Source organism: Bubalus kerabau, chromosome 14, assembly GCF_029407905.1.
Source record: "Bubalus kerabau isolate K-KA32 ecotype Philippines breed swamp buffalo chromosome 14, PCC_UOA_SB_1v2, whole genome shotgun sequence".
Taxonomy (NCBI): Eukaryota; Metazoa; Chordata; class Mammalia; order Artiodactyla; family Bovidae; genus Bubalus; species Bubalus kerabau.
In genome coordinates, this window is record NC_073637.1 from 46,558,027 (window position 1) to 46,584,079 (window position 26,053).

Sequence of the window (26,053 nt, forward strand, 5' to 3'; positions counted from 1 at the left end):
GTGGGAACGTTTTACTGAGAAAGTGAGCTCTAAATGTGGAACCAATGCCTGGGCAAGTGTATGGTTCTCCATGTACAGATAAAAATAAAGTGGAGAATTATGTTCTCAAAGATAAGCTGAGGCTTTATCAAGTTACAATGAGAGATGAACTCTGAGCTGGTATCTGATTGCTATGTAATGAGAAGCTATATAAAATATACAAATATATTTTTCTTCATAGAATTAAAGAATCAGAATCAACAACCATTAATTGAGCCACTATCAAATTGGAAAAGGAATTTAATTCTTCCAGCAGTCCTTTGAAATAAGTCTAATTTCCTCCATGCTCCTGGCAAGGGGTGGGGAACAGCCCCACACGCTGGACACGCAGTAGGAAGAGGCAGCACAGGTGTGTGGATGCAGGTTGTCTGACAACAGATCCTGGGGTCATCTCTCGAGACACGAACTCCTGCTCAGCACAATGGCAGCATGTTGGGAGACAGCCGGGGAAGAGTCCAGAGCAGTGATGGGTACGCCTGGTTAGGAGCATAAGTTAGAATCTCATTGTCACTTCTTTCTGGCCCAGGGAGTTTGGGTTAGTAATTTTATCTTCCTAAGCCTCAGGTTCCTCATCTCTAAAATGGGGCTAATATTAAAACCTACCTCTCAGAGTTGTTTCAGGATTAAATTAGCTTCTTAAGTCAAGGGTCTGACGTTATGCCTGGCACTCTTAGCACTCAACAATGCTAGCTAACTTTCATCATCTCAGAGGAGAGAATTTAGCACTTAGGGTGCACTTTTTAAGCTCAGTCATATTGGACGGAAGGCTGGGCTCTATGTGACGCTGCCCTCGAGACAAGGTGCTCCTTGCTCTCGGGCCCTCTCCATGGACAATGAGCACCCCAGTCACCCTCATTAAAACATACATTTCCCATGTCTGCAACCAGGGACAGAAATGCCAGGGGGGTATGAGTGACAGTCAGCAGCGCTTGCTGACAACCTGAAATCTCTTGTTGGAGAACATTGAGGCTTCCAGCTATAGAGCCTCACGTTGGAGTCAAAGTGCTGCCTTTTTAACATAATCTCTGCCCTCCTGTACCTTTTAGATGTCTGAGTAGGATGATTTACATAAATATCCCGCACACCATCTCAGAACATTTAAATGTGAACCTTTGAATGGGGCTCTTATTAAGAAGAAATTAATTTCTAATTCAATTTAAATTTTATTTTGCATGCTTTACCCCATCCAACATCCTGCCTGATAAATTATGTTAAAAAAAAGTTAAAAATAAGCGAGTCACGTGATCTTTGAAGTCAGAAAATGCATCAGAAAAGAAAAAAAAGGGAAGTGAATTGTTCTAAGTATACCAGAAAGGCCTTATGTGTTCAGAAACTCATTTCTTCTTCTCCAAATCAATGTGCAGTGATCAGCACAGAGAACTATCAGAGCACTGTTGAATATCAAGCACAGAAGATAACGGCAGTGATTACAACAGGCAATTGTGCAGCTGTGGTGTCATCCCCTCCCCCTCAGCCTGATCCCCTCCATCAGATTGGTTGCTATGTTAATATTCTTAGGCTTAAAAGACCAGAATTAATGCCTTCAGTTTTGTCTCTGATGTGTTGGTTTTCTGTCAAAAATTCCTGACAGAATTAACAGCTGATGAATCAGGGTAATTAGAGATGGAGCAGTGCCGCCTTGGAATCATTGACACACCGTCCTCTCCTGCTTGGATGCAGGGCCTTGGCCTAAGAAACCCTCCCTCCTCATTCTTCTACAGGGCAACAATTGTCAGCTATAAATAGGCCATCAGTTATTTTTTTCTTTGGATCATGAATATGGAGGATGATCTTCCTGTGGTCTGATGAACAACAGCAACTACTACAAAGAAAGCAGATGAAATCCAGGGAGGCAACTGCAGGAGGTGTTACAATACCTGCTAGAAACCGACAACATTTAAATTAAGAAGAATCATAGCATAATCATTTGGTGACTTCTTTCTTTGATGATGATGAAGTGGTTTTCTGTTAATCGAGAGAATCTGTGAAATAGGCAAAGCTCCTCCAGAGCGTGTTCCAGTTCATTCAGCCTTATAGAAAATAGAGAAGTATGTTGGGAGGTAAGATGACTGAAACACAGGAAGTTGACTGCTGGAGACCTGAAACCTTAGCATTTTCATGTGGAGTCCCAGACTCTGCCCCTTCGCCACGCGATCTCCACCTTTTCCTCCTCAGTCTTCACTCCTAAAGAGGAAAGTGGAGGAAGGGAGAAAGGAAGCGTGATACAAGTGTCTGTCTGCCAATAAAGAGAGCACCTACTTCATGCTCACAAATCATTCATCTCGATGACCTTTCTTTTTTCGTCATTTTCTTAGAACAGTTGAGAATTCAGTTTGGCTCCTGTCAGTGGCTGGAATCTTCCTAATCCAAACCTACTTCTGGTTTCTAGTCCTCAGCTGGTTACCCTCATGTCAATTTCTTTACTTACCTGTGAGGAATTAACTTAAATCCTGAAAAGATTTTCAGAAGGATAAAATACTATCATGTTACCCCTGGGAGTTAAGCTGTGATCATGGTGTATATGGGGGTTTCCTGAAGCTCAGTAGGTGAAGGCCATGTTCTAGGTTCTCAGACCTGTCTGTGCTTCTGAGAGCCTTCTGCTTTGCCATGGGGTCTTTCTGAGGTCATAAAGGATACTGGCAGTTAGGTGTCAGTAGTAAGTGGTCTTCAAAAAGGAGGTGAGCTGGGGAAGCAGGCAGGTGAGGAGCAGATGAAATCAAAGAAGAGACATATGTCCCTTGATTATTTGTTTCTCAGTCTGTGGGGGTTGCTTAGCAAGGAGGGTGGGAAATACTTGGTGTGTTAGGAACAAAGCTGGTGCAATAAATTATGAAATTGGCTGTAGCAAAAATCTGTGAAATACAGTACCCACCCTTAGAAGAAGGGCTTCCCTTTGCCCTAGGAAACTGCTTACCATAAAGATGTTGGGTAATACCTATGCTTTACAGCACCCCACTGCAGATTTCCAAAACCTCTTCTTCACTATCACAAAGCACCAAGCTCTGTGTGCACTGATTTATAACTGTAGGAGCATTTATACACATAAATAATTAAATAATTAAATACATACATAAATCTTTTCTCTAATCTCCCATCTAAAATTTTCACTTTTCTGAAGAGTGGAAAAGATTAATTTTTAATGTTACTGAATTAGTTAGAATAAAACCTAAGAATAGGTACATCTGAACATTTGATAGAATATATTTCCTTCCTCTCATTAGGACAGTAGTATCTAAGGCCCCTTCCTCATTCAGCTGTTACCCAAGCATTGATAATCCATTAAAGAAAAAGGGCTAAGCCTTGAAAAGCATTAATTGAATTTTCCTCTATTATGACCAACTTAACTGGATCAGAAATGTGGTCAAAAATAGAATACATGTCCAACTCTTGATTATCTATGGAAAGGAAAACCATGTCTGATGTGGATTACACATGGTAATGACTGACTATATGATTCTAAACACTATTTTTATTTGATTTTTAAACACATTGTCAATTTTGAGTGCAAGAATAGAATCCATTGTCAGACTGCACTTAGGTTTAAATCAGTGTGACTGGAAGATCTCATTCTAATCCCTTGCACTTATTAAGATAATTTAATTTTAGGACCTCAGCCTACTATTGGCTCTTGGTTAGGCTTTGGGGAAAAGTCATAGATGTGTGTTCATATGTGATCATTCAGAATCATTTGGAAATGTAATTTTCCCATACTATTTCCTCTTGTAGTAACATATAACATCCACATGTTTAGATATATTTGAGTAAACTTTTTTTTTAAGTATGGTTTAAAGTCTTTTATTTCTTATTTAATTTTATTTAAAAATTTTTGAAGTATAGCTGATTTACAATGTTGTGTTAGCTTCAAGTGTATAGCAAAGTGATTCAGATTCTTTTTCATTTTAGGTTATTATAAGGTATTGAATATAGTTTCCTATACTTTGCAGTAGGTCCTTGTCGGTTATCTACTTTATATATATAGGGATGTGTATCTGTTAATACCAAACCCCAAATTTATTCCCCCTTGCCTCCTTTCCCTTTTGGTAACTGTAAGTTTGTTTTCTACGTCTGTGAGTCTGTTTCTGTTTTGTAAATAAGTACATTTGTATCATCTTTTTTTTTTTAAGATGCCACATATAGGGAACGGTAGCATCAGAGTCAACACCACGGTGAGGTTTTTTTTTTTTTTAATCTTCCTGTTTATTTTCTTCAAAATCTAAAAGAAAGTGAAACTGGTAAGAATAAAAATAGATATTCCCAAGTATACTTTACCAGACCAATATCGTGACCCAAATTTCTGAACAAAGCAATTTAAATGTATAAGAGAGCAGTCATTTTACAGAATATTAATTCTACAAAATTTTAGTTAAGAGAATTTGATTAGCCCATGAGCTGTTATTTGAACTGAATTTGAACTAGGTCTTAGAAAAACTGAACTCTAGTAAAACAGCATTGCTGCAAACTGTATCATAATGTGTTCCAAGTATCAGTATCTCCTAGCTGGGACTCCGAGTAGCAATAGAGGCATCAAGAAGCAATTTAAAAAGCAACATAAGGCCCAGGGCACAGTGAAGGAAAAGAAAATAAATAGCAAGCTAATGGTTGATTATCTCTTCTTAGGATGAAATATTTTTGTTAAGACATCTTTAAAATATCTATTTTTATGAATGTTTTAACAGGTCAACTGGGGACAGGTTCATTTAAAAAAAAAAACTGGTGAGAGAATTCAAAAGTATTTGGACAAATTTTTCAAAAGAATTTCCCATTAAACTTATTTAATCTGATGAGACATTTAAAAGCATACTCTTCCCTCTCAGAGTAGCAAACTTTGAAGAGAAAAAAAAAAATGTCCTAAAGAATGAAAAAGAAAATTAAAACAAAGAAAATTACTATTGGGTTTATAATGTTATTCACCAAGGTCTTATGATTCCTTAAGTCTATTTTTTAAATGCATGAACATTTATGTATTTTGCTTTAAAATATATGTCAACTTCACAAATCATTTTAAAGCCATTAGGTCTGGAAAATAAATGATTGAGGCTTCAGGGAAAAAAAAATTTTTCAGATCATTTAGCTGACAACAACAGTCATTTCATGTTACGCCCCAAATCTGACTCAGAGTATGTCTGTGAATTCTTTTCAAGGCCCAGGAATAGAATCTCAAGCAAGGAGATCTTAGCCATAATTTGAACTACCTGGGTTCAAGAGTCAGTAATCTGGATTTATTTACTTTTCTCTCATTCACTTTTTTCCTGGTCTACGGTCTCCACGGTGAATTAAAATTAACACAGGTAGACTAATCCTATATTCCTTTGACTCAAACAGTTCCAGAGGTGATGTATCTCATGGTCTCTGTGAAATCTAATCACAGCAGGGAGAGATCTCCATTCAGAAAAGAAATCTGCTCGAAGAAAGTAGATAAGCTTCCAATAATTAAAAAGTAAAATCAGGTTAAACAATTTAATGAGGTTTTGTCCTTCTAATTAGTCACATCATTTTATTAACAGAAAAAAAATACTCCAGTGAGCCTTCCATGCCATAATAACTCAGATTTGCATGGCATGCTGCGGTTCACAAAGCTTTCTCACAGATTATCTCATTGTAATTTATGTGGTGCCTGCTTATTTTTCTGTCAGATTTTAAACTATGCTGTGATTGTTCATAATCTGCAGTTCGTGACTGGTTATCAACACTACCAAGGCAGTAGAGGGTGCATTATCTTGATGAAATATAACCGAGATTGGTAACGAAAACCCAGAACTCTCGTTAAAATACTTGTGCATCCCTAGCACAGTCTCAGAGCCAACTTCCAAGATGACATCAATGTGAGACTCTACTGTACTTAATTTGATTTTTTTATTATTCAGAGTTACTTTCTGGGAGACAGTAGAATTATTTAAGTTTAGTTTTCTTCTTATCTTTACCACTGTTTGCAGCTTTCCAGATTGAATTCTTACAGGAAAGGTTCCTTGCAGTCAGACAGAAAGAACTGACACAGGGATTTACTTTTGAAATGTTGATAGATTCAGGTAAAATCAAATGGTTCACAGTATGAAAATCGCTATAATTCTTGTACAATTCAAAAAAGCATTTCCTAATCATTTATGTAGATCCAGTTTCGCTTCATAATTTCCAGACTGCCACCTGGATGCACTCAGCCTCTTCTGTGACACAGCTGAGCTAGTTTTGAAAGTTCCTCCTTTGTCTCTGGGCTCCTTCCCTTTTATTCCCCCAGGACTTGCCACCTCAAATTATTTCATCTGAAGCTATGTCTGCACATGAATAGACAAATGGAGAATTAAAGCAATTATACTATTAATTTGAGCAGGAAAAAAACAAAAAAACCTACTTAGCCTGAGTTAACTGGCAATTCCTGGCAGACATCTTTGTCTGTTTCAGTGATCTGGAAGATCGCCTAACTTCTTTTCTGGGCAGGGATGGAGGGGTGTAGATCTCGTTCATGTCACAGGGCTCTGAGCATTCAGTGTCTACACATGATTGCCTCATTTCTTGCTGCCCCAGACTGTATCTATTCTAGGAAGGCTAAGCCATGATAGGAAGGCTGGGTGGTTCTGAGGTATAGTACTTACAGAGATATCCCTGTGAACACTTAGATATTTTAAGTTCTTAACTGATGTTAGGGCCTGTTCCACCAGTCATGATGAGTTGGACTAACTGACATTTTTATTAATTCATTCACTCATTAATTATCTATTGAGTGCTCTGTGCCAGGGCTCCAGAATATAAATATGACAATCTCTAGATGCCAGCACTTTAAGAGTTTGAAGTCACGTTAAAAAGTGGTTACAAACTACTACTAGAAAACCTATTGTTTAGTCATCCAGTCCTGTCTGACTCTTTGTGACCCCATGGACTGCAGCACACCAGGCCTCTCTGTCCCTCACCATCTCCCGAAGTTTGCCCAAGTTCATGTCCATTGCACTGGTGATGCCATCCAGCCATCTCAACCTCTCATGCCCTCTTCTCTTGCCCTCAATCTTTCCCAGCATCAGGGACCTTTCCAATGAGTCAGCTGTTTGCATTAGATGACCAAAATACTGCAGTTTCAACTTCAGCATCAGTCCTTGCAATGAGTAGTCAGGGTTGATTTCTCTTAAGATTGACTGGTTTGATCTCCTTGCTGTCCAAGGGACTCTCAGGAGTCTTCTCCAGCACCACAGGTCAAAGGCATCAATTCTTCAGTGCTCCGCCTTCTTTACGGTCCAGCTGTCAGAATCATACGTGACCACTGGGAAGACCATAACCTTGACTATATGGATCGTTGTTGGCAGTGTAATGTGTCTGCTTTTTAACACACCGTCTAGGTTTGTCATAGCTTTCCTGCCAAGAAGCAAACATCTTCTGATTTCATGGCTGCAGTCACCAACAGCAGTGATTTTAGAGCCCAAGAAGAGGAAATCTGTCACTACTTCCACCTTTTCCCCATCTATTTGTCATGCAGTAATGGGGCCAGATGGCATGATCTTAGTTTTTTTAATATTTAGTTTTAAGCCTGCTCTCTTACTCTACTCTTTCACCCTCATCAAGAGGCTCTTTAGTTCCTCTTCGCTTTCTGCCATTAGGGTGGTATCATCCACATATCTGAGATTGTTGATGTTTCTCCCACCTATCTTGACTCCAGCTTGTAACTGATCCAGCCTGGCATTTCTCATGATGTACTCAGCATATAGACTAAGCAAACAGGGTGGCAGCATACAGCGAGAAAACTGCTACTACGAAAAACTAAAAATAGAGCTACCATATGATTCAGCAATCCCACTCCTGGGGATATATTCAGAGAAAACCATAATTTTCTAAAATAAAAAGATACGTGCACCCCAATGTTCACTGCAGCACTATATACAATAACCAACACATGGAAACAACCTAAATATCATCAACAAAGGGATAGATCAGAAGATGTGGTGTATATATACAATAGAATATTATTCAGCCATAAAAAAGGATGAAATAATGCCCTTTGCAGCAACATGAATGCACCCAGAGATTTTCATGCTAAGTGAAGTAGGCCAGACAAAGACATATCAGATAATATCACTTACATGTGAAATATTTAAAAAATGATACAAATGAACTTATGGAAAAAACAGAAATAGACCCACAGACGTATAAAACAAATAGTTACCAAAGGAGAAAGGGTTGGGGAAGGACAAATTAGCAGCTTGGGTTTTAAAAATACACACTACTATATATAAAATAGATAATCAACAAGGACTTACTGTATAGCACAGGGAACTATACTCAATATTTTGTAATAACCTATAAAAGAAAAGAAAAGAAGGAGTTACAAGCTGAAGCAACAAGTTTGAACAGTGAGTCCACTGTGGGCAAAAAGACACACCCGCTAAAAGTTTGAGAGAGACAGACTCAGAAACCACAAGCAATTTCCCATGAATATACTTTTCATTCTTAATGTTGTTTCATTTTTCTCTTACAATCCTTTAGAATGAGATAAGTCAGCGCATTGGGTATTCGTTCGCTTCTTCTCAAAGATCTTGGGCCTCTGAGAATTTTGGGGTAGGCATTTTCAACAGAGAAGGGTTTAGCAGAAGTTGGTCAAATATATCTGCCAAGGGCTCTCCCTGGCAGATGGCAACAGCTGTTTGAGACTGAGTCAAAAAAAGTACAGGAGGAGGCCCTGCAAATGTCCTTTTTATTACACTAATGGCCTTTTCCCTGAGAGTGGTTTTTCATTGTATCAGTGCATAATTGTTTTTGCGAATGCATTTGCTCAGATCATACAAAAATCTAATTATTCTATGTAATGAATCATTAACAATTTCCATAAATTCATTTCAGCGTTTGCATGCTGGTATTCAGTTTATGCTAATAAACCTGAAATATTCATGCCTTTAAACCTGAGGTTGCTGACTATGTTCAAAAAATTTATTTCAGTAAATGTACATTTTAAATCTGCATTTTGCGAAATACTGAGGTGTAAACACTGCAAGATGATTCTTGAATGCTGCTGCTGCTGCTAAGTCGCTTCAGTCGTGTCTGACTCTGTGCGACCCCATAGATGGCAGCCTACCAGGCTCCTCCATCCATGGGATTTTCCAGGCAAGAGTACTGGAGTGGGGTGCCACTGCCTTCTCCGTGATTCTTGAATAGGATATTCTAATTTTCTATTCACTTCTTTCTTAAAAAAATTAATTTATTTATTCCATTTGGAGGCTAATTACTTTACAATATTGTGGTGGTTTTTGCCATACATTAACATGAATCAGCTATGGGTATACATGTGTCCCCCATCCTGAATCCCTCTTCCACCACCCTCCCCATCCCATCCCTCTGGGTTGTCCCAGTGCACTGGCTTTGAGTGCTCCGTTTCATTCATGGAACTTGGACTGGTCACTTCTTAAGAAGAGTTCTTTTATTTCCTTTACATCCTGCATTCACTTAGCTCCAACAAATGACACATAGTCATGTTAACTTAGGAGCGTTAATTGGTGTTTGGTAATGAAAGAAGATCAAAAGTGATTGATGTTGACTTTTTAATGACTTACATTGAAATTCAGCCTTTGTTCTATTTGCAGAAACAGATATTAGGAATAAGTATTTTGTTATCATTATTTTTAATCAGAGAAGGGGAAAACAAACCTTGAATTCTAGCTATAAAAATTCACCACTGTCAAGTACAGAAGTTTTCTACATTATTGTTGTTGTTAACATGTACTGTGTAACAGGTACTCTGCTCTGTAATGAATGTTCTCCATGTCATTTAATCCTTCCCCGAAACACTCCAGTATTCTTGCCTGGAGAATCCCACAGACCAAGGAGCCTGGTGGATTATGGTCCACAGGGTCACAAACAGAAACGACAAATGGAACTGAGCACATGCACACACAGGGCCCCTGAGGTTGGTCCTCTATTACTCTCAATTTACAGATGAGAAACTGAGATTTAGAGAAGTGAAGAAACTTGCCCAAAATTACAGTGTTGCACACTGGTTCTCCACAAAAGGGGATTTTGCCTCCCTAGGGACATTTAGCAATGTCTAGAGGCATTTTAAGTTGTAACAATTGGGCAGGGGGCAACTGGTATCTAAGGAGGAAAGGCCAAGGATGCTGCTAAACATCTTACAATGCACAGGGAAGCCCCCATCACAAAGAATTCTCAGTGGTCCAAAATGTCACCAGTGATGCGGGTAAGAAACCCCGCCCCAGAGTGGCAGCTGCGTGTGATGCCTGTGTCCCAGCTCCCTCAGTGACTGATTTCAGAGCAGCTGTGCTGCACTGTGGTCTGCGTTGGCCAACCTCTTACCAGAACCTGAAGTTGTGACTCTGCTTTTCTGCCTCGGGGCTTTCTCTGAATCACCAGCGCAGGTGCAGCCAGGAACGGCTGGGAGTGAACACCTGGAGGCAATCCTCTATCAGTTGGCAACGTGATGGGGTACTTGAGGGCCTTCCACACAATTTTTGTGCGTGAACCAGATGAGCTGAGTCTCAGTTGCCTACCTGCATGTCGCTTCATTCATGTCTGACTCTTTGCGACCCTATGAACTGTAGCCTACCAGGCTCTTCTGTCCATGGGATTCTCCAGGCAAGAATACTGGAGTGGATTGCCATGCCCTCCTCCAGGGGATCTTTTCCCGACCTAGGGATCAAATCAGTTGCCTACATTGGTAACCAACTGGTGCAACAGACCCTGACTGACCCAGTGGCATTGACTGACCCAGTCCCACTTCCCACTGGCCGAGGGTTGCCCCAGGTTTGTCAACACCTTTGCCATTTCACCTCTGTTGCTGGGCTTCAGAGAAAGATTTGGGTTAGAAACTTAGAGACAGCACCACTGAAGCTTGAGGTGGGATGTTGGTATCTATACTGAACTGTCTGCTAAAGCTGGTTGAAATCAGTAACAATAAGCTATGGGTTTTTAATCACTTCCCTGTCTTACTCCTGGGACCCTCTCCTCTTTCTAGACTTGCCACTGAAAAAACTACCTGGACCCAAGTTCTTATTCAAGCTGTATTTTCACGGTAACTCAAAGTAAACCACAAAGCTAGCAAGTCTACTCTGTTATAGTGCAAATTCAATTAAATGGAACCTAATGCTGTCTGTGTCACCTGATAAACAAGGGAAATCTGTCCATCAGCACCCTTTGGCCTACAATGCCCTTTCCACTTTAAGTACCGTGGTCAACTATTTAATATCGCCTCGCGCGAGTGCGTGCTGTCACTTCAGTTGTGTCTGACTCTTTGCGGCCCTTTGGACTGTAGGCCACTAGGCTCCTCTGCCCATGGAATTCTCCAGGCAAGAAGACTGGAGTGGGTTGCCATGCCCATGGACAGAAAAGCCTGGTAGACTACAGTCCATGGGATTGCAAAGAGTCAGACACGACTGAGTGATTGCTTGCTTGCCTTGCCCTTCTCCAGGGGATCTTCCTGACCCAGGGATTGAACCTGAGTCTCTTATGCCTCCTGTGTTGGCAGGTGGGTTCTTTACCACTAGCACCACCTGGGAAGCCCTTCCCTAATATTGCTTTATCAGGATTCTAAACTCTCTCACTACTTATCTTTTCCCAAACCCAATAACACATCCCCAATGATGGAATCATCCTTTTGTTACTGTTGTTTGTGCAGAAGTCGTACTGGTTTGTGAGAGAAACCCAACTTACCTGACCTATTGCAAATTTACACTGAGAACTTGAATTCAGCCTTAGATACTCTTTGGAAATCGTTCATGAATATTTAAATGACTTCCTCATATACTTCTCATACCTCTCTAGCCCCAAACCTGGCTTTATCAGCCCTCCTCTTCATATCTCTTTGGACCGTTTGACATTTTATTCCTGATGATTATACTGCATTTACTACTCCTTTGATCTGATGGCTCTTTTTTCTTTTAGATCCACTAGTATCTCTTTTTCCTTTCTCTAATATGAGAACAAGACTTGTCATATTTCCTTTTTTATACTTACTCTCTTGGTGAGCTCATTCCCTTCTATAAGGGTGACAGCTAAATTTCTGTTTCCAGCTCTGATATTTTCCCTAGGCCCCAGGATCATTGCTGACTGTCCTTTTGATTAACCCATCAGCTAATCTCCCAGGTAGCCCACATGTGTGCATGCATGCTGTTGCTTCAGTCGTGTCCAACTCTTTGCCATCCCATGGACTGTAGTTTGCCAGGCTCCTCTGTCCATGGGATTCTTCAGCTAAGAATACTGGAGTGGGTTGCCATGCCCCAAGTCCAGGAATGCACCAGAATGATCTAAGGAGAATTTTTTCCTCTTGTCCAAATGCATTAGCAATTGTCATATAAACCAGTTCAGTTTCCTGAGATTCAAGGACAGATTCGTTGGGGATTCTGGGGAAATTCTTTCTTACTCTTCCAGGAGAACTTTCAGAAGCAATAATCTTTTTTTCTTTCTCCTGCTTTTTCTCAGGATATATTCGTGTATGGATGTGACATCTGGAAAGGAGGTCATTATGTTAACATCACTTTGAGAGTGAATCCAACATGTGGATGAGTGCTGAGTCAATGATTCTTGAGGAAATGGAGTTAAGGAAACTGGATTAAGTTCCTCCGAAAGGGTGCACTTCCTTTGATATCCAGCAATGGGAGTCCATATTTTTCCTTGTTGTTTAAGCCAGTTTCAGTTACTTGCAACCAAGGGCTTTCAGTGAGGAAATTTTCTGCCATGTTCTCTTTGGGAGAATCTCAATCTCCTCATTTTCCCCCCTTACACTTGTCATCTCTTAAGTGCACATCCAATTACTGGCAGTCTTCTAGTTAATCTACATTCTTTTATTCTCTGCTCTTTCTGATTCATCTTTTATACTGTTGCCAGGTCAATTTTCCTAAAAGATGATTTTTATCATGTTTCTCTGTAAAGTCCTATAATGGCTTCTTCCTTGTCACTTTCAGCTTTTAGTCCTAACTCCCAAGAATGGTTTTTAAGGCTTTTCATAGTCAGATCTCCTCTTCGTATACTCAATATGACTTCTCTGTGTTCCCCAACATACAGTTGAAAATCTTTCTTCCTAATGCTTTCCAACTGTGGTGCTGGAGAAGACTCTTGAGGGTCCTGTGGACAGCAAGGATATCAAACCAGTCAATCCTAAAGGAAATCAACCCTATTCATTGAAAGGACTGATGCCGAAGCCGAAGTTTCAATACTTTGGCCACCTGATACGAAGAGCCGACTCATTGGAAAAGATCCTGAAGCTGGGAAAGACTGAAGGCAGGAGGAGAAGGGGGTGACAGAGGATGAGATGGTTGGATGGCATCATCGACTCAATGGACATGAGTTTGAGCAAACTCCGGGAGATAGTGAAGGACAAGGAAGCCTGATGTGCTGCAGTTCATGGAGTCACAAAGAGTTGGGCACGACTGACTGACTGAACAACAACTTCCTAATAGTCCCTCAACTGAGAAATGCTTCTCCTTTGCAGAATCCATGTATACCTTCAGTTTTACTTTGATTTCTAAATTCTCTTAAACTTTTCTTGAATAGATACAACCTTTATTCATTTAAAGATATTAGGTATAGACTATATGTTTCCAGGTATGCAAAAAGCAGTGGATTTATAAAGACAAATGTCTGGAAAAGTCTTAATAGGAATAATGAAATAAAAATTGAGAAACACTGTTTCAGATACTGAGTAAACCATTTTGCAATTCATGAAACAGTCTTGCACAATTGTAGAACTGTTCTGCTACAAATTCCCACATTGCTCTTAAGAAACACTGGTGGGGTTGCGTTTATGTGTTTATTTTCTAGTTTAATCTGTTATTGTAGCTTGAGATAACAGGAAATAGAGTATTTTACTGCCAATTATTTCAAGTCCATTTCTCCTTCTCCCTCACTCACCTAAATTCTCAGTGCCTTGAGAACAGATGTCATCATACATTTCTTTCATACCTTCCTTGAGAGAATAGCATGAAATGTCTTTATTTTACTTCCTCCCTCCCTCTCTCATTGTCTGCATATTCATGTTACCCATTTCTTATCAGAGTGCAAGGAATGATATTTGCAAAGCTGATACTAACTGTGGTTAAGAACTGACTTTTGCTTGAAAGACTTAGTATACAGGAGATGGTTAAAAAGCATTCGTTCTTACTAACAGGAAATATATAAAATGTCTTGACTGAGGCAGATGCCTGCCTTAGTAAAAGGTCTTCTTGCTGCCATCACTTTTCACATTCTCTTAAATCCATATCTTAGTAACAGAATTTAAAAACTATTGTTAAACCAATGAAAAGTTTATTTTTTTAATCTAACCATAATTCTAACTCTCTAATATTTATTTCTTCATATTTGCTTACAAATTTTGTCCATGTGTAGTTGATTTTTTTATTAAAACAACAATACTGAATACTGTTGTCAGTGTCCTGTATTTTACTCATTTAGAATCATGGTATTTCAGTGTTTCTAACCAATTACCAGAACTGTCATTTTAACAGCTGCATAACAGCCCATCACATTTATTGATGGTTCTTCCTTTTTTGTTGGACAATTTGTTTTTTTTCATTCATGAGTTATATATGATGCTTCTGCTTAGTCTTTCTGCCATTGATTTTTCTCATTCTCGATTCAATACTGCCCTTTCACCCTGGATTACTATCTATTTGCTTGGTTTCTGACTATTGTGATTAATACATGCATCAATTCACCTACCTGCCTTTATACATGCATCAATTCACCTAGCACTGATCAGTGATAGTTGCTTGATCCTTTACATTCCTGGCTCCAAAGAGTCAATGCTTCTGATTCCTGCTGCTCAAGAAGGATTTGGTATAGCTTGAGGCACGTGTGGAAAATCAGTTGGATGTTTCATAATAAGAGAGAAGACATAACTCAGAATAATTGAAACATTTTAAAGGTAAAAGCCACATGTTTCCTCTTGAGATAAAGTTCTACATTATAGTAAATATGTTCCCAGAATACTCATGGATTACTTAATGATGATCAAAAATAGCAGCTGAGTATTGTTTTTAATTTTGAAGAAAAGCAAACAAATCAATAGCAATCATAACATTATATACCTAAACTAGGATGAATAATGCCTTCATAGAAGATGTGATCTGATTTCAAGTAATATCATTTATCAAATACAAAGGATTGCTGCTGCTCTTGACTTCAAGACACATTTTATCTATCAAAGTTGAATCAATATAGACACAGTTTGGATTCTTTAATGAAAACTCAGAGATCAGTCAAAATAAGATTGCTTAATAAGGTGGTGAATGGACTTCCCAGGTGGCCCTAGTAATAAAGAAACCACCTGCCAATGCAGGAGACATAGGGGACTCGGGTTCCGTACCTGGGTTGGGAAGATCCCCTGGAGGAGGGCATGGCAATCCACTCCTGTATTCTTGCCTGGAGAATCCCAAGGTCAGAAGAGCCTGGGGGGCTACAGTCCATAGGGTTGCAAACAGTCGGACATGACTGAAGCGACTTAGCACTCATGCATGCAAGGTTGTGAATAAATAGTCTACATATTTGATATAAGGGAAGAAAAACTCTATTCAACAATAACAAAAAAATGTTTAGGCATTAAGAGTGCTGCTGCTGCTGCTAAGTCACTTCAGTCGTGTCCAACTCCGTGAGACCCCATAGGCGGCAGCCTACCAGGCTCCCCCGTCCCTGGGATTCTCCAGGGAAGAACACTGGAGTGGGTTGCCATTTCCTTCTCCGATGCATGAAAGTGAAAAGTCAAATTGAAGTCGCTCAGTCGTGTCCAATTCTTAGTGACCCCATGGATTGCAGCCTACCAGGCTCCTCCGTCCATGGAATTTTCCAGGCAAGAGTACTGGAGTGGGTTGCCATTGCCTTCTCCGAGGAATAAGAGTGAGGTCTATATAAAGATCTACTTAAGATTTTAAAATGCTTCTGAAACTATGTATGGAAAGGTGTATCATTTCTTGGATGAAAAAAATCCACATCATAAAGGTGTGATTCAATAAAAATAGCAACAGCATTTTTATTTTGGAGTCAGACAGGCTGGTATTAAAGTTCAAATGGAAAAATAAGAATAGACAAGAAAAATCTGGAGTTGTGGGAAGGATCGGTGCTTCCACGTATTAAAGCATATTTTACATCTTTAAAAATAAAAACAATATGGTACAAGTTCCTGAGCTGAAAAACAAGAAATAGGTCTAAAATAAAAGGATTTAGCATATTAAAAAGGCAGCAGCCCACATCAGTAGGGTGAAGGTAGACTTTTCAATGAACCATGTTGGATAAGTTGGTGGGATCTGTAACAGTCTATAAAACAATAACACATTTCTGTATGGACTCACTCCCTTTCTGTTCCTTTTCTATTCCTCTCTCCACTCTTTAGATCACACTCTCCAATAAATACTTACACAAAAGCCTTTTCTGCAAGTTCTCCTTTCTAGGAACCCAGGCTTAAGTAATTATTCTATATCTAAACTTTCCCCTCTTTTACTCTTTTTTTCATTATGCCCTTTATAATTTGTCAGAAATTAAAATTTTTCCAGTTTATCACTCTATTTCTATATTTATTCTAGTCTCAGTTTTAGAGTCATTTAGTTGCAATTCTCACTGCCAGTGGTTGGCTGAAGTCTTTCCTCTAGTTGATTCCTTAATAAGGATTTATGGGAACAACATTCCCTGAATGTTCAAGATAATTTGTCTGTTGTCCTTACAACTGAAAAGCAATTAAATTGAATATAAAATGCTAAAGTCACAATTTTTCCTTGAAGATTTTGTAGGTTTTCCTCCCTTGTGTTCTGATGTTGAAATGTGTAAAAAAGTCTGAAACCAACCTAAGATGGGTTTTTCTGCATGTCTCAAATATTTTCTTTCTTTTAAAATCTATTAGGTTTATGAGTGTATTCCTCAGCATGGATCATTCTGGGTAAATTTACTCTGGGGAATGGTTGATTTTCAATATGTGTAAAATCATTATTTCAGAAAAATTTTTTTGAGTAACTATTTCTGTTTCATTTTGCTTATTTGTGAAATTTTAATTTCTGCTTCTATCATGGGACTTCCATCAATGCTCGTTTCCCTTGAATCCCCTTCAAATTTTACATTTATTTCTGTTATTATATTTTTCTCCTACTGTATTCCTAAATTCCTCTAGCTCATAATTCATCCTTTCCTGTTATCTTCTTATTGTTAAGTTGCTAAGTCATGTCTGACTTTTTGTGACCCCATGGACTGCAGCCTGTCACCAGACTCCTCTATGCTGGGATTTCACAGGCAAGAATGCTGAAGCGGGTTGCCATTTCCTTCTCCAGGGTATCTTCCCGACCCAGGGATTGAACCTGAGTCTCCTGCTTAGCAGGCGACCGTCTCTTTTCTGAGTTCCTGCATTTCTGTCTTATGCATTTGTTTCATAGTGGTGCTTGTTTTGTTAGGCTCCCTCCCCCTACCCCATGGCTTTAATGTACTCTTAAATAGTTGGTCACAATTTTTTCTGCTCCATGGCAATTTCTTTCTGGTGAGTCTCTCATTTTCCCCTTGTTCTTCTTTTCCTTTCTCCACTAACATTAATTGATGAGTTTATATAAAATTTCCTTATAGGAAGGGAGATTTTGGAGTCAGTTTGCTTGTATTTGAAATCCAGCTCCACGACTTACCAGATGTTTGACTTTAGGAAAAGTTATTTAACCTCTTGATCTCAGTTTTTTCATCTACAAAATGGGAAAAATACTTCTTAGTGCTGTTGAGAGAATAGAAAAAAATAGCACAATTAAGGGTGAGAGTGGCGTTATACACATAGTTTAATGGTTACTAAGGACTGATGCTAAAGCTGAAACTCCAGTACTTTGTCCACCTCATGTGAAGAGTTGACTCATTGGAAAAGACTCTGATGCTGGGAGGGATTGGGGGCAGGAGAAGAAGGGGACGGTAGAGGATGAGATGGCTGGATGGCATCACCAACTCGATGGACATGAGTTTGGGTGAACTCCGGGAGTTGGTGATGGACAGGGAAGCCTGGCGTGCTGCGATTCATGGGGTCGCAAAGAGCCAGACACAACTGAGCGACCGAACTGAACTGAACTGAAGTGCTAGCTACCAGCAGTTATGTTTTTAAGACACATTTTCCAGAAAGACAAATGAGACACAGAGTAAGTAATTTCCAAGGACTGTAAATTGCATAAAGATAGTGCCTTATTCTGTTCTGGATGCTATAACAAAACAGCACAAACTGATGGTGAAGGAGGAAACAGATAGATCAGGCTCCATCTTGAAAGCAGGACTTCGGCCTGGTCTTCGGCCAGATTGTGGACTTTGAGCTATATGCCCAGAATCTATGGAAATGACTTACCAACTGGAAAACCAGACCCACCCCCACTCCCCACCATGGAAGAGCCCCAGGGCTCACACCTAGACTCTTCATCGCTTAAAAGAATACCCTAATTATCTGTGTAACCAAATAGAATCATAAATTCTATTATGCTTATTGGGGTATGACCACAGGCCTATTGATAATTGTCCACTGTTAACTACCTAGGCTTAAGGCATACGAATCATGGGTTAACTTTGATTGTATCTTCCTTTTCCTTTGTTCAGACTAGTTTCAGAGAACTTGGGGAGGTGGGTTTGAGCACGTACACTTAGGGTATATAAGGTTTTCACAAAGTTTTTGTGAAAGGTCGGGGTCCTTGGCTAAGAGGAGACTCTCTGCCTTGGGCCCGCCAGTGTAATAAACTGCACTCCACTATCCGCATTGTCCTTCTGAGTGAGTTTGTTTCCAGGAACGTGTGGCTACAATGGCTCATAATTAACAAAACTTTACTTCTCACAGTTCTGGAGGATGGAAGTCCAAAATCAGGGTGTCAGCATGATGGGGTTCTGGTGAAGGACCCCTCTGGATTATGCATTGTCAGTTTCTCTCTGGATCCCCCCATGGTGGACGGAGCTAGAGAACTCTTTCATAAGAGCACTAAGCCCATTCATAAGAGCTCCACCGTCAGGTCGTCAGCATCTTCCAAAAGCCCCACTTACGCATACCATCGCATTGGGTATTAAGCTTTCACATACAGCAGTGAATTTTGAGGGGACATGATCATTCAGACCATAGCAGGTAGTGACTCTATTGTTACCCCCTGCCTTTTTTTTCACTGCTATATATCTAACACTTCGTCTGTTATCCAACAAATAGGTGCTGAATGAATGAATTAATGAATACACTTACCATGGGTCCCACATCTCAAAGTGGCAGAGCTTGCATTTGAACCAACTTGCCAATCACACTTATTTCAGCCACCTTGTATTTTTTGGGCTCCAAAATCACTGCAGATGGTGACTGCAGCCATGAAATTAAAAGACGCTTAATCCTTGGAAGGAAAGTTATGACCAACCTAGACAGCATATTAAAAAGCAGAGACATTACTTTGCCAACAAAGTTTCATCTAGTCAAGGCTATGGTTTTTTCTGTGGTCATGTATGGATGTGAGAGTTGGACTGTGAAGAAGGCTGACCACCAAAGAAATGATGCTTTTGAAGTGTGGTGTTGGAGAAGACTCTTGAGAGTCCCTTGGACTGCAAGGAGATCCAACCAGTCCATTCTAAAGGAGATCAGCCCTGAGTGTTCATTGGAAGGACTGATGCTGAAGCTGAAACGCCAATACTTTGGCCACCTGATGCGAAGAGCTGACTTATTTGAAAAGAACCTGATACTGGGAAAGATTGAAGGTGGGAGGAGAAGGGGATGACAGAGGATGAGATGGTTGGATGGCATCACCGGCTCAATGGACATGAGTTTGGGTAAACTCCGGGAATTGGTGACGGACAGAGAGGCCTGGCATGCTGCAGTCCATGGGGTCACAAAGAGTTAGTCATGACTGAGTGACTGAACTGAACTGAATTGTGTCCATGAAAACAAGTCATAAGACTGACTGGATTTCAAGGGCTGGGGGGACAGACTCCAGCTCTTGCTAAGAACTGCCAGGAATTCATGGCCACATTTAAATTACCACAGACACTATGTCCCATTGCCTATTCAAATCTTTGCCATGTCCCTTGGGTCTTTTAGCATTGCATGTATCTCCACTTTTGGAAGGTAAATGAGCTCTAACTTTACAGAGAAAACAGAGGATCTTAGGCATAAATGACGTTTCTTTCATGCTGCCACCTGGCACTTAATTCACAGTAGATTGTAAATCTACTGTAAATCCCCTCCCCTTCCCCAGTCCTTGGCACCATTCCCAGGAATCAGCCTTTCTGATACCTGTTCTTTTACTCTTCATGCCAGGGTCAGTGAATTTATAGCTCTTCTTCCTGAAAAAGGCTGTTCTCTTCACCCTTGTGCCTATTCCCATCTCCTACTTTTTCCTTGGGGACCTTACATGTCATTGAAACCTTTGAATAATTTGAGTATATTTTTAAAAAATTTCATGCCATTTTATAAGCAAGCTAATATCTTTTTTCATCTTTGGGGGAAAAAAACACCTCAACTTCTACCCTATTGTTTCCTATTAGTCATAAGAAAATATTTACAAAAAATATCTGTTAGTGTCTCTTTCTTTACTTCCTTTTGATATCTCAACCTATCTCCACCTGGTTTTCATACCAACTCAAAAACATTATTTCCACCAAAGTCACTTCCTACTTGTTTAATCTAATGGATTTGCTTGACTTATCCCTGGCTGCTTCTTTAAAATTTCCTTCACTAATTTCTTTTCTCTACTCATATCTTAAATGTTAGTTTCAATGATCACCTTTGCCCCTGACTAAAACCATATGACTTCACGCTGGATTATTGCATGCAGTTCTTGGCATTGACTGTCATGATGGTGATCATATTATCTTTCCTATGTGCTCTAGATTCATATCCAACTCCCAGATAGACATTTGCTCTGGATATTCTATGGGCAATATATCAGTTCTATTGCTATATAATAAACCATTGTAAAATGTAGTATCTTTAACAAACAATAATTTACTTGCTCATGATTCTGCAATGTAGGCAGGTTTCAACTGAGTGGTTCTTCCAATCTTGCCTGGAATCACTTGGGTGGCTGCAGTTGGCTGGTCTGAATGGCCTCATTCACATATCTGCAACCTCAGCAGAGAACGCTGGAATGGCTGGATCTATCTTTCTCTATGTGATCTCTTGTCCTCAGAAGGTTAGCTTGAACTTCTTCACAAGGTGATGACAATGTTTCAAGAGGGTGAAAACAGAAACTACAAGACCGCTTGCCTCTGAGATTTGCCAGTATTGTCACTTCTGCCACATTCTATTATCAAACTGAATCATTGGAACAGGTTTATTTCAAGGAATCGGGAAACAGGCTCCAAGTCTTGCTAAGAAAATTTATGGCCATATTTTTTCCACCTTCCACATAATTGATACCTCATCTTGTTTAACTCTCATGACAATTCTGAGACAAGTACTATGATCATTATTCTTTTTCTCCACATGAGAAAACTGAAGCCCAGAAATATTCTCTAACTTATCCAAGGCTCCACTATTTGTAGATAGCATGACAGGATGGGCGCCCAGGCCCATATCATGTGTATTTCAGGTACCACACTGAGCAGAAGCTCACTTTCCAGACTGCTCATGGTGGAACAGAAGAGCGTCCCTCAGACTGGCCTCTAGGCTAATAGGTACAAGAAGACAAGGCAAATGAAGGTATATTTCATTATATGATGTAGCTGGCTAAGCATTGAAGAATTGATACTTTCCAATTGTGGTGCTGGAGGAGACTCTTGAGAGTCCCTTGGAGAGCAAGGAGATCAAACCTGTCAGTCCTAAAGGAAATCAACCCTGAATATTCATTGGAAGGACTGATGCTGAAGCTGAAGCTTCAATACTTTGGCCACCTGATGTGAAGAGCTGACTCACTGGAAAAGACCTTGATGATGGGAAAGATTGCTGGCAGGAAGAGAAGGGGGTGACACAGGATGAGATGGTTGGATGGCATCACTGACTCAATGGACATGAGTTTGAGCAAACTCTGGGAGCCTTTCCTTTGAGTGAAGGACAGGGAAGCCTGGCATGCTGCAGTCCATGGGGTTGCAGAGTTGGACACGACTTAGCGACTGAACAACCATGATGTAGCTATATATTTGGAAATCATTGTGTTAGGCCAGGGTAAGTCCAGCTCTGCTACAATATTAAATCCCAAAGTGTTAGTGGTTTAGCACAGCAAAGTTTCGTTTCTTGCTTCTATAAAACCCATTGTGGAAGCCCAAACTGAATGGAGACACTGTGAGTGTGCAGATACCTCACTGGACAATTCCAGCTGAGTCCAGCCTCTGAATCAAACTATCACATGCACCTTATACTTGATCTGCCCCCAAATAATATTTATTATCTTCCCTAAATTTGCTGATATTCTTGAATTTTCTGTTTTAACTCATGCTGCTGCAAAGTCGCTTCAGTTGTGTCTGACTCTGTGCGACCTCACAGACGGCAGCCCACCAGGCTCCCCCGTCCCTGGGATTCTCCAGGCAAGAACAGTGGAGTGGGTTGCCATTTCCTTCTCCAGTGCATGAAAGTGAAAAGTGAAAGTGAAGTCGCTCAGCCGTGTCCAACTCTTTACGACCCCATAGACTGCAGCTGACCAGGCTCCTCCATCCCCATTGCCTTCTCTGGTTTTAACTCATATGGTCCCCCAAGTCAGAAATTATCAACAACTGTCCTTCGCTTATCAGGTTCAACTGGTCTCCAGGTTCTGTCAAGGTGATAGCTTCATTTTCTCTCAAATTCCTTTTTTTCCTCGGTCTCCTCGTAGCTTTTGCATGCAACTTCAAATTGAAACTCAGGTTTTGCTTCTGTAATCTGTTCTGAACATTCCCACTAGGGTGATCTTTCTAAAGAGCAAATGATCAAAATACATGGTAGTGGATACATACCGTTTTGAAAAAAAGTAACTTTTGGTCTGGACATCTGGATCTTACTCTTACAATCAACCTGTTTTGCCTTTTGCTATTGAAGCTCAAAAGAATTGTCAGGGTTTTGCCAGCCTCTTGCAGCTGAGTGCACACCCATAACCCAGGTTATGGGTCCAATCAGACATGCCTGCTATAGAACCTGAATCTGATGCAACAAGTGACAGCAACATCTAGTCTCCCAGGTAAAGTGCCAGGAGTGGCCTCCAGAGTCCAAACTTGCCATGTCCCATGGTCATACGTGGGGCATCAATATTCTTGCCCAGTCAATTTTATGGGCCCGTCAATTTCATTCCTGCCTATTCTCTCTTCCTGGTTCACCAGTTTCCCACATGATTGTATATGTGCCACCCAATGGCTTTTTTAATATATTGTTTTCCTTTTCTCCTGAAATGGCCAGGGTTGGTTTCTGTTACTTACAACTCTGAACTCTGAATACTTCATACATTTTAGCTTCATATCTTCCAATGAGTCCTCATGAACAAATGTTGAATAATACTTATTGAATGCATGATTTGACCTGGTTTCTGACTTCAAGAGGCAGTCAAATTAAAGAGGGAGAAGAGACTCATAAACATGAAGAAGTTTCGTGATTTTGTTACCAGTCTTTGGGTTGGACAAATTACAAATGACTTTATGAGGTGCTCTTTGGACTTTGCTCTGTGTGTGTGCAATTAGAGAAGTACCATTATGTAGGCTTGGCCCTTAGGGCTTTAAGAGCTTTCAGGGACACATAAAGTTACTTTAAATGAAAGATAGCTGTGCTTGCTCTTATTAGTGAAGTGTTGTGTAGAAAATATACCTTAATCAATTAAGCGTTACAATATCAAACAATGGCAAGGAAAACAAACAACTGCAGGCAATGCCACTGTCTTTCTATTTTAAATTACAGCACGTTTACTCTGACCCAATTATCTTGGCATGATCTGATTAGAGCTGGTTTATTAATGACCCACCTTCATTCACAATTCCAGATGGAATTTCCAGAGGTTTCTGGTAATCACATTCTATTTCAGCTAATTCCTATAGAGAAATATTCTCCTTGGTGGAAAATACAAAGATATATGCTATTTATTTCTAGATGAATGTAGCAAGTATTAAGTGTAATAGTAGTTCAGAAATCTTTTATGGATAGCTTCTTTCTCTTTTAATTCCAGACTGATATTGTCTTTTTATTCATTGTCCAATGTATGGTGAACATCTTAAGCCGGCAACATTTTGTGAATCAGAGATATCAGGAATGTAGTCTTGAGCTGGGTTGTGATGCATGACAAGGATTTAAATACTATAAATATGCAGAGACTCAGGAGGTCCTGAGTGAATGAGGAATGAATTGGGCAAAATGTATGGAGGAGGAACTGTGTTTGGTATGTTAAGATGGTAATAAAATTTCAGTTCATTTGAGGAGTATTAAAGTAATGCAGTAATTATAGCAGGGGTTGGAAGGTAATTTAAATATAAGGAATTGCCATCAACAATTTGTACATGCAAGAGGAATGGATGTGGTGTCTAGAAAGATTAATTTGACAGTCACATGGATGATGGATGGAAGTGAAGAAATGCTGGAGACCAGAGGAGTATATAGACTGGTTACTTCAATTATCACCTCCTGGGGTTATTGTAATTATCAGCTCACAAGGATCTGGCAGTAAGTCAGGTAATAGGAATGAAAAGAAGCAGACAATTTTAAAGATATTGTGAAGCACGATTAGTTGCTTCAGTCATGTCCGACTCTCTATGACCCCATAGGCCATGGCCTGCCAGGCTCCTCTGTCCATGGGAATCTCCAGGCAAGAATACTGGAGTATGTTGCCATGCCCTCCTTCAGGGGATCTTCCCAAACCAGGGAACGAACCTGAGTCTCTTATGTCTCCTGCATTGGCAGGCGGCTTCTTTACCGCTAGAGCCACCTGGGAAGCCCCGAGAGTGGACCATAAGAAGAGAGAAAAGCAAAGTACAACCAGTGAAGCACATATATCTGCAGTTAGTTCTTTTGTTTATAATATTAAATAATAGCAACTCAGTGGTCAACCACTTTCACTTTTTACGTAAATCACATTATAAAGTTTTCCTTCTTGTTATTCTTATTTTATTTGGCTCTGACTTTTTATCTCTTCTGATATTGTCATATTAGTGCCATCATTTTGTAAGTCCTCTCAAATATCTTTTGGAACAAGATGAGGTACAAATACAATAAAGTGCTCTGTGGGAACTGTCTTGCTTTATTTTGTTTGCTGTGAGGAAAATATTTTTATAAATCAAGCCAGCTTTCAAAGCTTGAAGCTATAAACAAGAAATACGAGATAAGAAAAGGTCAAATAATGGATAAACTAAATCATGTAATTTGGATAGGATGGCTTTTTTATTAATGAGAGTGTGGAATTGTGTCAATTTAGTCGATTGTTAGTTTAATAGGAGAAAAGGTCTCAGATTCATAGCTGCATGCATTTCAAGTAATAAAATAAGGAGCAGAAGTGAATAATAGTGATTTATGGGATTCCTTTTGATCCTGACATTTCATTATTTTTATACAGAAATAGCATTTCTAGTGCATGGTTTTAACATTATGTTTCCTCATCTTACTCTGAAATAATATATACACTACAATAAACTGTCTCATTTTATAGTTTTCTGACTTCCCTCAGGAAAAAAGTTGTACCATAAACAAGGTTCTCGATCTATTTTTAGTTGTGTTTCTTTACAAATCTTTGTACCGATGTGGAAAGGAATGGCATAAACATGAAACCTAAGACTCAAAACTTAACTTCTTAAAAAGTATATACACACATGCAAATTATACACACAAACCATTTCGCTAAATTGGTATATGCAGTTTTAAAGGAAATAACAAAATTAAAATGATAAGGTTTTATTCTTCCCTTTTAACTGAGTTTTTGCACAGAGCATGTAATTATATTTTTGAACCAATATGATTACTTAAAAACTAGAGAACAAAGCTTCGTTTGTCACAGGACACTTAGTAACACTGTTCTCTTCATTGCCTAGTCAGTTTTTATTTAGTATAGAACCTTATCATAAGTGATATAAGGCACAAGATTTTAAGAAATATGGAGAGTACTGTGTGTGGAAAAGATCTGTGGCTTGTACCTTATGAGCTGGACAGACTCATCACACGATCATGACTCTGACCTCTGGTCTATCACTTCAGGGTAGTGGT

The 26,053-nt window shown here is 39.6% G+C and overlaps 1 long non-coding RNA gene across 2 annotated transcripts; it reads right to left on the reverse strand.

Moving 5' to 3' along the window:
- On the reverse strand, nucleotides 1-26,053 carry LOC129626848 (uncharacterized). Of its 2 annotated transcripts, XR_008702253.1 has the most exons (5): nucleotides 25,984-26,053; nucleotides 14,677-14,799; nucleotides 8,277-8,316; nucleotides 1,348-2,223; nucleotides 1-515 (listed from the first exon to the last, which is right to left on the reverse strand). It is a non-coding gene; the product is annotated as an uncharacterized LOC129626848 (long non-coding RNA). The 2 variants fall into 2 exon arrangements; XR_008702254.1 differs by lacking the exons at nucleotides 14,677-14,799; nucleotides 25,984-26,053 and adding an exon at nucleotides 10,321-10,434 and having other exon boundaries at nucleotides 1,917-2,223.